General features: G+C 35.9%; 25 non-coding genes across 25 annotated transcripts; all 25 read right to left on the reverse strand.

Moving 5' to 3' along the window:
• Positions 1-22: 22 nt before the first annotated feature.
• Positions 23-335, reverse strand: LOC148511014 (Nuclear RNase P). The gene has a single exon (XR_015869019.1).
• A 306-nt stretch (positions 336-641) lies between these two features.
• LOC148511015 (Nuclear RNase P) lies at positions 642-954 on the reverse strand. The gene has a single exon (XR_015869316.1).
• Positions 955-1,261: 307 nt separating this feature from the next.
• Positions 1,262-1,574, reverse strand: LOC148511016 (Nuclear RNase P). The gene has a single exon (XR_015868791.1).
• A 306-nt stretch (positions 1,575-1,880) lies between these two features.
• Positions 1,881-2,191, reverse strand: LOC148511017 (Nuclear RNase P). The gene has a single exon (XR_015869101.1).
• Positions 2,192-2,498: 307 nt separating this feature from the next.
• On the reverse strand, positions 2,499-2,811 carry LOC148511018 (Nuclear RNase P). The gene has a single exon (XR_015869345.1).
• A 306-nt stretch (positions 2,812-3,117) lies between these two features.
• Positions 3,118-3,430, reverse strand: LOC148511019 (Nuclear RNase P). The gene has a single exon (XR_015869357.1).
• Positions 3,431-3,737: 307 nt separating this feature from the next.
• Positions 3,738-4,050, reverse strand: LOC148511020 (Nuclear RNase P). The gene has a single exon (XR_015869114.1).
• Positions 4,051-4,356: 306 nt separating this feature from the next.
• On the reverse strand, positions 4,357-4,669 carry LOC148511021 (Nuclear RNase P). The gene has a single exon (XR_015869115.1).
• A 306-nt stretch (positions 4,670-4,975) lies between these two features.
• On the reverse strand, positions 4,976-5,288 carry LOC148511022 (Nuclear RNase P). The gene has a single exon (XR_015868905.1).
• A 306-nt stretch (positions 5,289-5,594) lies between these two features.
• On the reverse strand, positions 5,595-5,905 carry LOC148511023 (Nuclear RNase P). The gene has a single exon (XR_015869339.1).
• A 306-nt stretch (positions 5,906-6,211) lies between these two features.
• Positions 6,212-6,524, reverse strand: LOC148511024 (Nuclear RNase P). The gene has a single exon (XR_015868849.1).
• Positions 6,525-6,831: 307 nt separating this feature from the next.
• Positions 6,832-7,143, reverse strand: LOC148511025 (Nuclear RNase P). Its single transcript, XR_015868904.1, has one exon.
• Positions 7,144-7,450: 307 nt separating this feature from the next.
• LOC148511026 (Nuclear RNase P) lies at positions 7,451-7,763 on the reverse strand. Its single transcript, XR_015869271.1, has one exon.
• Positions 7,764-8,069: 306 nt separating this feature from the next.
• On the reverse strand, positions 8,070-8,381 carry LOC148511027 (Nuclear RNase P). Its single transcript, XR_015868848.1, has one exon.
• Positions 8,382-8,688: 307 nt separating this feature from the next.
• Positions 8,689-9,001, reverse strand: LOC148511028 (Nuclear RNase P). The gene has a single exon (XR_015869105.1).
• Positions 9,002-9,307: 306 nt separating this feature from the next.
• Positions 9,308-9,620, reverse strand: LOC148511029 (Nuclear RNase P). Its single transcript, XR_015868970.1, has one exon.
• Positions 9,621-9,926: 306 nt separating this feature from the next.
• On the reverse strand, positions 9,927-10,237 carry LOC148511030 (Nuclear RNase P). Its single transcript, XR_015869078.1, has one exon.
• Positions 10,238-10,544: 307 nt separating this feature from the next.
• Positions 10,545-10,857, reverse strand: LOC148511031 (Nuclear RNase P). Its single transcript, XR_015869161.1, has one exon.
• Positions 10,858-11,163: 306 nt separating this feature from the next.
• Positions 11,164-11,476, reverse strand: LOC148511032 (Nuclear RNase P). The gene has a single exon (XR_015869031.1).
• A 307-nt stretch (positions 11,477-11,783) lies between these two features.
• Positions 11,784-12,096, reverse strand: LOC148511033 (Nuclear RNase P). Its single transcript, XR_015869164.1, has one exon.
• Positions 12,097-12,402: 306 nt separating this feature from the next.
• Positions 12,403-12,715, reverse strand: LOC148511034 (Nuclear RNase P). Its single transcript, XR_015868844.1, has one exon.
• A 307-nt stretch (positions 12,716-13,022) lies between these two features.
• On the reverse strand, positions 13,023-13,335 carry LOC148511035 (Nuclear RNase P). The gene has a single exon (XR_015868826.1).
• Positions 13,336-13,642: 307 nt separating this feature from the next.
• Positions 13,643-13,955, reverse strand: LOC148511036 (Nuclear RNase P). Its single transcript, XR_015868889.1, has one exon.
• A 307-nt stretch (positions 13,956-14,262) lies between these two features.
• LOC148511037 (Nuclear RNase P) lies at positions 14,263-14,575 on the reverse strand. Its single transcript, XR_015869248.1, has one exon.
• Positions 14,576-14,882: 307 nt separating this feature from the next.
• LOC148511038 (Nuclear RNase P) lies at positions 14,883-15,195 on the reverse strand. Its single transcript, XR_015868783.1, has one exon.
• Between the last annotated feature and the right edge of the window lie 11 nt (positions 15,196-15,206).

Genomic DNA, 15,206 nt, shown 5'->3' on the forward strand with positions numbered 1-15,206 from the left:
GATGCATACATTAGCAAAATGTGGAGAGAGAGTAGTCTGAATTGAGTTGGAAAGCAGCTATGTACTTCCTCTCAGCCATTGAACTTAAATTTGCCAGCCATGAGCCAATTCCAAGCTTGAGAACTTTGCATCAATAGCAGCACATGAGTTTTAATGCATACAGTGTCTTCTGCTTTGAAGTTACAAGCTGACCAATATTGATGGGAACTCACTTGCTTCAGTCAAGAAAAGCTCTGTGAGAGCAGCATGTGGCTCTAATCTCAGACCTTCCCCAAGGTTAGTTTTAGGAGCAACTACAGTACTCTGCATGTAGCCTCACCACTGAGCTTCTCTCCACATATTGAGCATTTAGTTTCAAGACTGTTTTAAAGCTCATCTTCGAAGATGTCAGAAAACTTAGAGTGACATTGGAAATTAAAAATTTAAAAATCAAATTAACAGCCCACATCTCTATAAAATAAAGATTTGAAAACTTTCAAACTTTTAGAGTAAAAAAATGATGACCTTATAAAATATAGGTTTTAAATTGAAGAATTAAATCCGTTGAGTTTCTAACTGAATATTAAAATTTTCACTTTTCATAGATAGGGAAATAGATACATTTAGAGCAGCCTAAGATGATGCATACATTAGCAAAATGTGGAGAGAGAGTAGTCTGAATTGATTTGGAAAGCAGCTATGTACTTCCTCTCAGCCATTGAACTTAAATTTGCCAGCCATGAGCCAATTCCAAGCTTGAGAACTTTGCATCAATAGCAGCACATGAGTTTTAGTGCATACAGTGTCTTCTGCTTTGAAGTTACAAGCTGACCAATATTGATGGGAACTCACTTGCTTCAATCAAGAAATTCTCTGTGAGAGCAGCATGTGGCTCTAATCTCAGACCTTCCCCAAGGTTAGTTTTAGGAGCAACTACAGTACTCTGCATGTATCCTCACCCCTGAGCTTCTCTCCACATATTGAGCATTTAGTTTCAAGACTGTTTTAAAGCTCAACTTCGAAGATGTCAGAAAACTTAGGGTGACACAGGAAATTAAAAATGTAAAAATCAAATTAACAGCCCACTTCTCTATAAAATAAGGATTTGAAAACTTTCAAACTTTTAGAGTAAAAAAATGATGACCTTATAAAATATAGGTTTTAAATTGAAGAATTAAATCCAGTTGAGTTTCTAACTGAATATTCAAATTTTCACTTTTCATAGATAGGGAAATAGATACATTTAGAGCAGCCTAAGATGAGGCATACATTAGCAAAATGTGGAGAGAGAGTAGTCTGTATTCATTTGGAAAGCAGCTATGTACTTCCTCTCAGCCATTGAACTTAAATTTGCCAGCCATGAGCCAATTCCAAGCTTGAGAACTTTGCATCAATAGCAGCACATGAGTTTTAGTGCATACAGTGTCTTCTGCTTTGAAGTTACAAGCTGACCAATTTTGATGGGAACTCACTTGCTTCAGTCAAGAAATGCTCTGTGAGAGCAGCATGTGGCTCTAATCTCAGACCTTCCCCAAGGTTAGTTTTAGGAGCAACTACAGTACTCTGCATGTAGCCTCACCACTGAGCTTCTCTCCACATTTTGAGCATTTAGTTTCAAGACTGTTTTAAAGCTCAACTTCGAAGATGTCAGAAAACTTAGAGTGACACAGGAAATTAAAAATGTAAAAATCAAATTAACAGCCCACATCTCTATAAAATAAAGATTTGAAAACTTTCAAACTTTTAGAGTAAAAAAATGATGACCTTATAAAATATAGGTTTTAAATTGAAGAATTAAATCCGTTGAGTTTCTAACTGAATATTAAAATTTTCAATTTTCATAGATAGGGAAATAGATACATTTAGAGCAGCCTAAGATGATGCATACATTAGCAAAATGTGGAGAGAGAGTAGTCTGAATTGAGTTGGAAAGCAGCTATGTACTTCCTCTCAGCCATTGAACTTAAATTTGACAGCCATGAGCAAATTCCAAGCTTGAGAACTTTGCATCAATAGCAGCACATGAGTTTTAATGCATAGTGTCTTCTGCTTTGAAGCTACAAGCTGACCAATATTGATGGGAACTCACTTGCTTCAGTCAAGAAATGCTCTGTGAGAGCAGCATGTGGCTCTAATCTCAGACCTTCCCCAAGGTTAGTTTTAGGAGCAACTACAGTACTCTGCTTGTAGCCTCACAACTGAGCTTCTCTCCACATATTGAGCATTTAGTTTCACGACTGTTTTAAAGCTCAACTTTGAAGATGTCAGAAAACTTAGGGTGACACAGGAAATTAAAAATGTAAAACTCAAATTAACAGCCCACATCTCTATAAAATAAGGATTTGAAAACTTTCAAACGTTTAGAGTAAAAAAATGATGACCTTATAAAATATAGGTTTTAAATTGAAGTATTAAATCCAGTTGAGTTTCTAACTGAATATTCAAATTTTCACTTTTCATAGATAGGGAAATAGATACATTTAGAGCAGCCTAAGATGAGGCATACATTAGCAAAATGTGGAGAGAGAGTAGTCTGAATTGAGTTGGAAAGCAGCTATGTACTTCTTCTCAGCCATTGAACTTAAATTTGCCAGCCATAAGCCAATTCCAAGCTTGAGAACTTTGCATCAATAGCAGCACATGAGTTTTAGTGCATACAGTGTCTTCTGCTTTGAAGTTACAAGCTGACCAATATTGATGGGAACTCACTTGCTTCAGTCAAGAAATGCTCTGTGAGAGCAGCATGTGGCTCTAATCTCAGACCTTCTCCAAGGTTAGTTTTAAAAGCAACTACAGTACTCTGCATGTAGCCTCACCACTGAGCTTCTCTCCACATATTGAGGATTTAGTTTCAAGACTGTTTTAAAGCTCATCTTCGAAGATGTCAGAAAACTTAGAGTGACATTGGAAATTAAAAATTTAAAAATCAAATTAACAGCCCACATCTCTATAAAATAAAGATTTGAAAACTTTCAAACTTTTAGAGTAAAAAAATGATGACCTTATAAAATATAGGTTTTAAATTGAAGAATTAAATCCGTTGAGTTTCTAACTGAATATTAAAATTTTCACTTTTCATATATAGGGAAATAGATACATTTAGAGCAGCCTAAGATGATGCATACATTAGCAAAATGTGGAGAGAGAGTAGTCTGAATTGATTTGGAAAGCAGCTATGTACTTCATCTCAGCCATTGAACTTAAATTTGCCAGCCATGAGCCAATTCCAAGCTTGAGAACTTTGCATCAATAGCAGCACATGAGTTTTAGTGCATACAGTGTCTTCTGCTTTGAAGTTACAAGCTGACCAATATTGATGGGAACTCACTTGCTTCAATCAAGAAATTCTCTGTGAGAGCAGCATGTGGCTCTAATCTCAGACCTTCCCCAAGGTTAGTTTTAGGAGCAACTACAGTACTCTGCATGTAGCCTCACCCCTGAGCTTCTCTCCACATATTGAGCATTTAGTTTCACGACTGTTTTAAAGCTCAATTTTGAAGATGTCAGAAAACTTAGGGTGACACAGGAAATTAAAAATGTAAAAATCAAATTAACAGCCCACATCTCTATAAAATAAGGATTTGAAAACTTTCAAACGTTTAGAGTAAAAAAATGATGACCTTATAAAATATAGGTTTTAAATTGAAGTATTAAATCCAGTTGAGTTTCTAACTGAATATTCAAATTTTCACTTTTCATAGATAGGGAAATAGATACATTTAGAGCAGCCTAAGATGAGGCATACATTAGCAAAATGTGGAGAGAGAGTAGTCTGAATTGAGTTGGAAAGCAGCTATGTACTTCTTCTCAGCCATTGAACTTAAATTTGCCAGCCATAAGCCAATTCCAAGCTTGAGAACTTTGCATCAATAGCAGCACATGAGTTTTAGTGCATACAGTGTCTTCTGCTTTGAAGTTACAAGCTGACCAATTTTGATGGGAACTCACTTGCTTCAGTCAAGAAATGCTCTGTGAGAGCAGCATGTGGCTCTAATCTCAGACCTTCCCCAAGGTTAGTTTTAGGAGCAACTACAGTACTCTGCATGTAGCCTCACCACTGAGCTTCTCTCCACATTTTGAACATTTAGTTTCAAGACTGTTTTAAAGCTCAACTTCGAAGATGTCAGAAAACTTAGAGTGACACAGGAAATTAATAATGTAAAAATCAAATTAACAGCCCACATCTCTATAAAATAAAGATTTGAAAACTTTCAAACTTTTAGAGTAAAAAAATGATGACCTTATAAAATATAGGTTTTAAATTGAAGAATTAAATCCGTTGAGTTTCTAACTGAATATTAAAATTTTCACTTTTCATAGATAGGGAAATAGATACATTTAGAGCAGCCTAAGATGATGCATACATTAGCAAAATGTGGAGAGAGAGTAGTCTGAATTGAGTTGGAAAGCAGCTATGTACTTCTTCTCAGCCATTGAACTTAAATTTGCCAGCCATAAGCCAATTCCAAGCTTGAGAACTTTGCATCAATAGCAGCACATGAGTTTTAGTGCATACAGTGTCTTCTGCTTTGAAGTTACAAGCTGACCAATTTTGATGGGAACTCACTTGCTTCAGTCAAGAAATGCTCTGTGAGAGCAGCATGTGGCTCTAATCTCAGACCTTCCCCAAGGTTAGTTTTAGGAGCAACTACAGTACTCTGCATGTAGCCTCACCACTGAGCTTCTCTCCACATTTTGAGCATTTAGTTTCAAGACTGTTTTAAAGCTCAACTTCGAAGATGTCAGAAAACTTAGAGTGACACAGGAAATTAATAATGTAAAAATCAAATTAACAGCCCACATCTCTATAAAATAAAGATTTGAAAACTTTCAAACTTTTAGAGTAAAAAAATGATGACCTTATAAAATATAGGTTTTAAATTGAAGAATTAAATCCGTTGAGTTTCTAACTGAATATTAAAATTTTCACTTTTCATAGATAGGGAAATAGATACATTTAGAGCAGCCTAAGATGATGCATACATTAGCAAAATGTGGAGAGAGAGTAGTCTGAATTGAGTTGGAAAGCAGCTATGTACTTCCTCTCAGCCATTGAACTTAAATTTGCCAGCCATGAGCCAATTCCAAGCTTGAGAACTTTGCATCAATAGCAGCACATGAGTTTTAATGCATACAGTGTCTTCTGCTTTGAAGTTACAAGCTGACCAATATTGATGGGAACTCACTTGCTTCAGTCAAGAAATGCTCTGTGAGAGCAGCATGTGGCTCTAATCTCAGACCTTCCCCAAGGTTAGTTTTAGGAGCAACTACAGTACTCTGCATGTAGCCTCACCACTGAGCTTCTCTCCACATATTGAGCATTTAGTTTCAAGACTGTTTTAAAGCTCATCTTCGAAGATGTCAGAAAACTTAGAGTGACATTGGAAATTAAAAATTTAAAAATCAAATTATCAGCCCACATCTCTATAAAATAAAGATTTGAAAACTTTCAAACTTTTAGAGTAAAAAAATGATGACCTTATAAAATATAGGTTTTAAATTGAAGAATTAAATCCGTTGAGTTTCTAACTGAATATTAAAATTTTCACTTTTCATAGATAGGGAAATAGATACATTTAGAGCAGCCTAAGATGATGCATACATTAGCAAAATGTGGAGAGAGCGTAGTCTGAATTGATTTGGAAGGCAGCTATGTACTTCCTCTCAGCCATTGAACTTAAATTTGCCAGCCATGAGCCAATTCCAAGCTTGAGAACTTTGCATCAATAGCAGCACATGAGTTTTAATGCATAGTGTCTTCTGCTTTGAAGTTACAAGCTGACCAATATTGATGGGAACTCACTTGCTTCAGTCAAGAAATGCTCTGTGAGAGCAGCATGTGGCTCTAATCTCAGACCTTCCCCAAGGTTAGTTTTAGGAGCAACTACAGTACTCTGCTTGTAGCCTCACAACTGAGCTTCTCTCCACATATTGAGCATTTAGTTTCAAGACTGTTTTAAAGCTCATCTTCGAAGATGTCAGAAAACTTAGAGTGACATTGGAAATTAAAAATTTAAAAATCAAATTAACAGCCCACATCTCTATAAAATAAAGATTTGAAAACTTTCAAACTTTTAGAGTAAAAAAATGATGACCTTATAAAATATAGGTTTTAAATTGAAGAATTAAATCCGTTGAGTTTCTAACTGAATATTAAAATTTTCACTTTTCATAGATAGGGAAATAGATACATTTAGAGCAGCCTAAGATGATGCATACATTAGCAAAATGTGGAGAGAGAGTAGTCTGTATTCATTTGGAAAGCAGCTATGTACTTCCTCTCAGCCATTGAACTTAAATTTGCCAGCCATGAGCCAATTCCAAGCTTGAGAACTTTGCATCAATAGCAGCACATGAGTTTTAGTGCATACAGTGTCTTCTGCTTTGAAGTTACAAGCTGACCAATATTGATGGGAACTCACTTGCTTCAATCAAGAAATTCTCTGTGAGAGCAGCATGTGGCTCTAATCTCAGACCTTCCCCAAGGTTAGTTTTAGGAGCAACTACAGTACTCTGCATGTAGCCTCACCCCTGAGCTTTTCTCCACGTATTGAGCATTTAGTTTCAAGACTGTTTTAAAGCTCAACTTCGAAGATGTCAGAAAACTTAGGGTGACACAGGAAATTAAAAATGTAAAAATCAAATTAACAGCCCACTTCTCTATAAAATAAGGATTTGAAAACTTTCAAACTTTTAGAGTAAAAAAATGATGACCTTATAAAATATAGGTTTTAAATTGAAGAATTAAATCCAGTTGAGTTTCTAACTGAATATTCAAATTTTCACTTTTCATAGATAGGGAAATAGATACATTTAGAGCAGCCTAAGATGAGGCATACATTAGCAAAATGTGGAGAGAGAGTAGTCTGAATTGAGTTGGAAAGCAGCTATGTACTTCCTCTCAGCCATTGAACTTAAATTTGCCAGCCATGAGCCAATTCCAAGCTTGAGAACTTTACATCAATAGCAGCACATGAGTTTTAGTGCATACAGTGTCTTCTGCTTTGAAGTTACAGCTGACCAATTTTGATGGGAACTCACTTGCTTCAGTCAAGAAATGCTCTGTGAGAGCAGCATGTGGCTCTAATCTCAGACCTTCCCCAAGGTTAGTTTTAGGAGCAACTACAGTACTCTGCATGTAGCCTCACCACTGAGCTTCTCTCCACATTTTGAGCATTTAGTTTCAAGACTGTTTTAAAGCTCAACTTCGAAGATGTCAGAAAACTTAGAGTGACACAGGAAATTAAAAATGTAAAAATCAAATTAACAGCCCACATCTCTATAAAATAAAGATTTGAAAACTTTCAAACTTTTAGAGTAAAAAAATGATGACCTTATAAAATATAGGTTTTAAATTGAAGTATTAAATCCAGTTGAGTTTCTAACTGAATATTCAAATTTTCACTTTTCATAGATAGGGAAATAGATACATTTAGAGCAGCCTAAGATGAGGCATACATTAGCAAAATGTGGAGAGAGAGTAGTCTGAATTGAGTTGGAAAGCAGCTATGTACTTCTTCTCAGCCATTGAACTTAAATTTGCCAGCCATAAGCCAATTCCAAGCTTGAGAACTTTGCATCAATAGCAGCACATGAGTTTTAGTGCATACAGTGTCTTCTGCTTTGAAGTTACAAGCTGACCAATATTGATGGGAACTCACTTGCTTCAGTCAAGAAATGCTCTGTGAGAGCAGCATGTGGCTCTAATCTCAGACCTTCTCCAAGGTTAGTTTTAAGAGCAACTACAGTACTCTGCATGTAGCCTCACCACTGAGCTTCTCTCCACATATTGAGGATTTAGTTTCAAGACTGTTTTAAAGCTCATCTTCGAAGATGTCAGAAAACTTAGAGTGACATTGGAAATTAAAAATTTAAAAATCAAATTAACAGCCCACATCTCTATAAAATAAAGATTTGAAAACTTTCAAACTTTTAGAGTAAAAAAATGATGACCTTATAAAATATAGGTTTTAAATTGAAGAATTAAATCCGTTGAGTTTCTAACTGAATATTAAAATTTTCACTTTTCATAGATAGGGAAATAGATACATTTAGAGCAGCCTAAGATGATGCATACATTAGCAAAATGTGGAGAGAGATAGTCTGAATTGATTTGGAAAGCAGCTATGTACTTCCTCTCAGCCATTGAACTTAAATTTGCCAGCCATGAGCCAATTCCAAGCTTGAGAACTTTGCATCAATAGCACCACATGAGTTTTAGTGCATACAGTGTCTTCTGCTTTGAAGTTACAAGCTGAACAATATTGATGGGAACTCACGTGCTTCAGTCAAGAAATGCTCTGTGAGAGCAGCATGTGGCTCTAATATCAGACCTTCCCCAAGGTTAGTTTTAGGAGCAACTACAGTACTCTGCTTGTAGCCTCACAACTGAGCTTCTCTCCACATATTGAGCATTTAGTTTCACGACTGTTTTAAAGCTCAACTTTGAAGATGTCAGAAAACTTAGGGTGACACAGGAAATTAATAATGTAAAAATCAAATTACCAGCCCACATCTCTATAAAATAAGGATTTGAAAACTTTCAAACGTTTAGAGTAAAAAAATGATGACCTTATAAAATATAGGTTTTAAATTGAAGTATTAAATCCAGTTGAGTTTCTAACTGAATATTCAAATTTTCACTTTTCATAGATAGGGAAATAGATACATTTAGAGCAGCCTAAGATGAGGCATACATTAGCAAAATGTGGAGAGAGAGTAGTCTGAATTGAGTTGGAAAGCAGCTATGTACTTCTTCTCAGCCATTGAACTTAAATTTGCCAGCCATAAGCCAATTCCAAGCTTGAGAACTTTGCATCAATAGCAGCACATGAGTTTTAGTGCATACAGTGTCTTCTGCTTTGAAGTTACAAGCTGACCAATATTGATGGGAACTCACTTGCTTCAGTCAAGAAATGCTCTGTGAGAGCAGCATGTGGCTCTAATCTCAGACCTTCCCCAAGGTTAGTTTTAGGAGCAACTACAGTACTCTGCATGTAGCCTCACCACTGAGCTTCTCTCCACATATTGAGTATTTAGTTTGAAGACTGTTTTAAAGCTCATCTTCGAAGATGTCAGAAAACTTAGAGTGACATTGGAAATTAAAAATTTAAAAATCAAATTAACAGCCCACATCTCTATAAAATAAAGATTTGAAAACTTTCAAACTTTTAGAGTAAAAAAATGATGACCTTATAAATTATAGGTTTTAAATTGAAGAATTAAATCCGTTGAGTTTCTAACTGAATACTCAAATTTTCACTTTTCATAGATAGGGAAATAGATACATTTAGAGCAGCCTAAGATGAGGCATACATTAGCAAAATGTGGAGAGAGAGTAGTCTGAATTGAGTTGGAAAGCAGCTATGTACTTCCTCTCAGCCATTGAACTTAAATTTGCCAGCCATGAGCCAATTCCAAGCTTGAGAACTTTGCATCAATAGCAGCACATGAGTTTTAGTGCATACAGTGTCTTCTGCTTTGAAGTTACAAGCTTACCAATTTTGATGGGAACTCACTTGCTTCAGTCAAGAAATGCTCTGTGAGAGCAGCATGTGGCTCTAATCTCAGACCTTCCCCAAGGTTAGTTTTAGGAGCAACTACTGTACTCTGCATGTAGCCTCACCACTGAGCTTCTCTCCACATTTTGAGCATTTAGTTTCAAGACTGTTTTAAAGCTCAACTTCGAAGATGTCAGAAAACTTAGAGTGACACAGGAAATTAAAAATGTAAAAATCAAATTAACAGCCCACATCTCTATAAAATAAAGATTTGAAAACTTTCAAACTTTTAGAGTAAAAAAATGATGACCTTATAAAATATAGGTTTTAAATTGAAGAATTAAATCCGTTGAGTTTCTAACTGAATATTCAAATTTTCACTTTTCATAGATAGGGAAATAGATACATTTAGAGCAGCCTAAGATGATGCATACATTAGCAAAATGTGGAGAGAGAGTAGTCTGAATTGAGTTGGAAAGCAGCTATGTACTTCCTCTCAGCCATTGAACTTAAATTTGCCAGCCATGAGCCAATTCCAAGCTTGAGAACTTTGCATCAATAGCAGCACATGAGTTTTAATGCATAGTGTCTTCTGCTTTGAAGTTACAAGCTGACCAATATTGATGGGAACTCACTTGCTTCAGTCAAGAAATGCTCTGTGAGAGCAGCATGTGGCTCTAATCTCAGACCTTCCCCAAGATTAGTTTTAGGAGCAACTACAGTACTCTGCTTGTAGCCTCACAACTGAGCTTCTCTCCACATATTGAGCATTTAGTTTCACGACTGTTTTAAAGCTCAACTTTGAAGATGTCAGAAAACTTAGGGTGACACAGGAAATTAAAAATGTAAAAATCAAATTAACAGCCCACATCTCTATAAAATAAGGTTTTGAAAACTTTCAAACGTTTAGAGTAAAAAAATGATGACCTTATAAAATATAGGTTTTAAATTGAAGTATTAAATCCAGTTGAGTTTCTAACTGAATATTCAAATTTTCACTTTTCATAGATAGGGAAATAGATACATTTAGAGCAGCCTAAGATGAGGCATACATTAGCAAAATGTGGAGAGAGAGTAGTCTGAATTGAGTTGGAAAGCAGCTATGTACTTCTTCTCAGCCATTGAACTTAAATTTGACAGCCATAAGCCAATTCCAAGCTTGAGAACTTTGCATCAATAGCAGCACATGAGTTTTAGTGCATACAGTGTCTTCTGCTTTGAAGTTACAAGCTGACCAATATTGATGGGAACTCACTTGCTTCAGTCAAGAAATGCTCTGTGAGAGCAGCATGTGGCTCTAATCTCAGACCTTCCCCAAGGTTAGTTTTAGGAGCAACTACAGTACTCTGCATGTAGCCTCACCACTGAGCTTCTCTCCACATATTGAGCATTTAGTTTCAAGACTGTTTAAAAGCTCATCTTCGAAGATGTCAGAAAACTTAGAGTGACATTGGAAATTAAAAATTTAAAAATCAAATTAACAGCCCACATCTCTATAAAATAAAGATTTGAAAACTTTCAAACTTTTAGAGTAAAAAAATGATGACCTTATAAAATATAGGTTTTAAATTGAAGAATTAAATCCGTTGAGTTTCTAACTGAATACTCAAATTTTCACTTTTCATAGATAGGGAAATAGATACATTTAGAGCAGCCTAAGATGAGGCATACATTAGCAAAATGTGGAGAGAGAGTAGTCTGAATTGAGTTGGAAAGCAGCTATGTACTTCCTCTCAGCCATTGAACTTAAATTTGCCAGCCATAAGCCAATTCCAAGCTTGAGAACTTTGCATCAATAGCAGCACATGAGTTTTAGTGCATACAGTGTCTTCTGCTTTGAAGTTACAAGCTGACCAATTTTGATGGGAACTCACTTGCTTCAGTCAAGAAATGCTCTGTGAGAGCAGCATGTGGCTCTAATCTCAGACCTTCCCCAAGGTTAGTTTTAGGAGCAACTACAGTACTCTGCATGTAGCCTCACCACTGAGCTTCTCTCCACATTTTGAGCATTTAGTTTCAAGACTGTTTTAAAGCTCAACTTCGAAGATGTCAGAAAACTTAGAGTGACACAGGAAATTAAAAATGTAAAAATCAAATTAACAGCCCACATCTCTATAAAATAAGGATTTGAAAACTTTCAAACGTTTAGAGTAAAAAAATGATGACCTTATAAAATATAGGTTTTAAATTGAAGTATTAAATCCAGTTGAGTTTCTAACTGAATATTCAAATTTTCACTTTTCATAGATAGGGAAATAGATACATTTAGAGCAGCCTAAGATGAGGCATACATTAGCAAAATGTGGAGAGAGAGTAGTCTGAATTGATTTGGAAAGCAGCTATGTACTTCCTCTCAGCCATTGAACTTAAATTTGCCAGCCATGAGCCAATTCCAAGCTTGAGAACTTTGCATCAATAGCAGCACATGAGTTTTAGTGCATACAGTGTCTTCTGCTTTGAAGTTACAAGCTGACCAATATTGATGGGAACTCACTTGCTTCAGTCAAGAAATGCTCTGTGAGAGCAGCATGTGGCTCTTATCTCAGACCTTCCCCAAGGTTAGTTTTAGGAGCAACTACGGTACTCTGCATGTAGCCTCACCACTGAGCTTCTCTCCACATATTGAGCATTTAGTTTCAAGACTGTTTTAAAGCTCAACTTTGAAGATGTCAGAAAACTTAGGGTGACACAGGAAATTAAAAATGTAAAAATCAAATTAACAGCCCACATCTCTATAAAATAAGGATTTGAAAACTTTCAAACTTTTAGAGTAAAAAAATGATGACCTTACAAAATATAGGTTTTAAATTGAAGTATTAAATCCATTGAGTTTCTAACTGAATATTCAAATTTTCACTTTTCATAGATAGGGAAATAGATACATTTAGAGCAGCCTAAGATGAGGCATACATTAGCAAAATGTGGAGAGAGAGTAGTCTGAATTGAGTTGGAAAGCAGCTATGTACTTCCTCTCAGCCATTGAACTTAAATTTGACAGGCATAAGCCAATTCCAAGCTTGAGAACTTTGCATCAATAGCAGCACATGAGTTTTAGTGCATACAGTGTCTTCTGTTTTGAAGTTACAAGCTGACCAATATTGATGGGAACTCACTTGCTTCAGTCAAGAAATGCTCTGTGAGAGCAGCATGTGGCTCTAATCTCAGACCTTCCCCAAGGTTAGTTTTAGGAGCAACTACAGTACTTTGCGTGTAGCCTCACCACTGAGCTTCTTTCCACATATTGAGCATTTAGTTTCAAGACTTTTTTAAAGCTCAACTTTGAAGATGTCAGAAAACTTAGGGTGACACAGGAAATTAAAAATTTAAAAATCAAATTAACAGCCCACTTCTCTATAAAATAAGGATTTGAAAACTTTCAAACTTTTAGAGTTAAAAAATGATGAACTTATAAAATATAGGTTTTAAATTGAAGAATTAAATCCAGTTGAGTTTCTAACTGAATATTCAAATTTTCACTTTTCATAGATAGGGAAATAGATACATTTAGAGCAGCCTAAGATGAGGCATACATTAGCAAAATGTGGAGAGAGAGTAGTCTGAATTGAGTTGGAAAGCAGCTATGTACTTCCTCTCAGCCATTGAACTTAAATTTGCCAGGCATAAGCCAATTCCAAGCTTGAGAACTTTGCATCAATAGCAGCACATGAGTTTTAGTGCATACAGTGTCTTCTGTTTTGAAGTTACAAGCTGACCAATATTGATGGGAACTCACTTGCTTCAGTCAAGAAATGCTCTGTGAGAGCAGCATGTGGCTCTAATCTCAGACCTTCCCCAAGGTTAGTTTTAGGAGCAACTACAGTACTTTGCGTGTAGCCTCACCACTGAGCTTCTTTCCACATATTGAGCATTTAGTTTCAAGACTTTTTTAAAGCTCAACTTTGAAGATGTCAGAAAACTTAGGGTGACACAGGAAATTAAAAATTTAAAAATCAAATTAACAGCCCACTTCTCTATAAAATAAGGATTTGAAAACTTTCAAACTTTTAGAGTTAAAAAATGATGAACTTATAAAATATAGGTTTTAAATTGAAGAATTAAATCCAGTTGAGTTTCTAACTGAATATTCAAATTTTCTCTTTTCATAGATAGGGAAATAGATACATTTAGAGCAGCCTAAGATGAGGCATACATTAGCAAAATGTGGAGAGAGAGTAGTCTGAATTGAGTTGGAAAGCAGCTATGTACTTCCTCTCAGCCATTGAACTTAAATTTGCCAGCCATGAGCCAATTCCAAGCTTGAGAACTTTGCATCAATAGCAGCACATGAGTTTTAGTGCATACAGTGTCTTCTGCTTTGAAGTTACAAGCTGACCAATATTGATGGGAACTCACTTGCTTCAGTCAAGAAATGCTCTGTGAGAGCAGCATGTGGCTCTTATCTCAGACCTTCCCCAAGGTTAGTTTTAGGAGCAACTACAGTACTCTGCATGTAGCCTCACCACTGAGCTTCTCTCCACATATTGAGCATTTAGTTTCAAGACTGTTTTAAAGCTCAACTTTGAAGATGTCAGAAAACTTAGGGTGACACAGGAAATTAAAAATGTAAAAATCAAAGTAACAGCCCACATCTCTATAAAATAAGGATTTGAAAACTTTCAAACTTTTAGAGTAAAAAAATGATGACCTTACAAAATATAGGTTTTAAATTGAAGTATTAAATCCAGTTGAGTTTCTAACTGAATATTCAAATTTTCACTTTTCATAGATAGGGAAATAGATATATTTAGAGCAGCCTAAGATGAGGCATACATTAGCAAAATGTGGAGAGAGAGTAGTCTGAATTGAGTTTGAAAGCAGCTATGTACTTCTTCTCAGCCATTGAACTTAAATTTGCAAGCCATAAGCCAATTCCAAGCTTGAGAACTTTGCATAAATAGCAGCACATGAGTTTTAGTGCATACAGTGTCTTCTGTTTTGAAGTTACAAGCTGACCAATATTGATGGGAACTCACTTGCTTCAGTCAAGAAATGCTCTGTGAGAGCAGCATGTGGCTCTAATCTCAGACCTTCCCCAAGGTTAGTTTTAGGAGCAACTACAGTACTCTGCGTGTAGCCTCACCACTGAGCTTCTCTCCACATATTGAGCATTTAGTTTCAAGACTGTTTTAAAGCTCATCTTCGAAGATGTCAGAAAACTTAGGGTGACACAGGAAATTAAAAATGTAAAAATCAAATTAACAGCCCACATCTCTATAAAATAAGGATTTGAAAACTTTCAAACTTTTAGAGTAAAAAAATGATGACCTTACAAAATATAGGTTTTAAATTGAAGTATTAAATCCAGTTGAGTTTCTAACTGAATATTCTAATTTTCACTTTTCATAGATAGGGAAATAGATACATTTAGAGCAGCCTAAGATGAGGCATACATTAGCAAAATGTGGAGAGAGAGTAGTCTGAATTGAGTTGGAAAGCAGCTATGTACTTCCTCTCAGCCATTGAACTTAAATTTGCCAGCCATGAGCCAATTCCAAGCTTGAGAACTTTGCATCAATAGCAGCACATGAGTTTTAGTGCATACAGTGTCTTCTGCTTTGAAGTTACAAGCTGACCAATATTGATGGGAACTCACTTGCTTCAGTCAAGAAATGCTCTGTGAGAGCAGCATGTGGCTCTAATCTCAGACCTTCCCCAAGGTTAGTTTTAGGAGCAACTACAGTACTCTGCATGTAGCCTCACCACTGAGCTTCTCTCCACATATTGAGC

This window comes from Taudactylus pleione, unplaced genomic scaffold, assembly GCF_031769625.1.
Source record: "Taudactylus pleione unplaced genomic scaffold, aTauple2 ptg000311l, whole genome shotgun sequence".
NCBI classification, from domain to species: domain Eukaryota; kingdom Metazoa; phylum Chordata; class Amphibia; order Anura; family Myobatrachidae; genus Taudactylus; species Taudactylus pleione.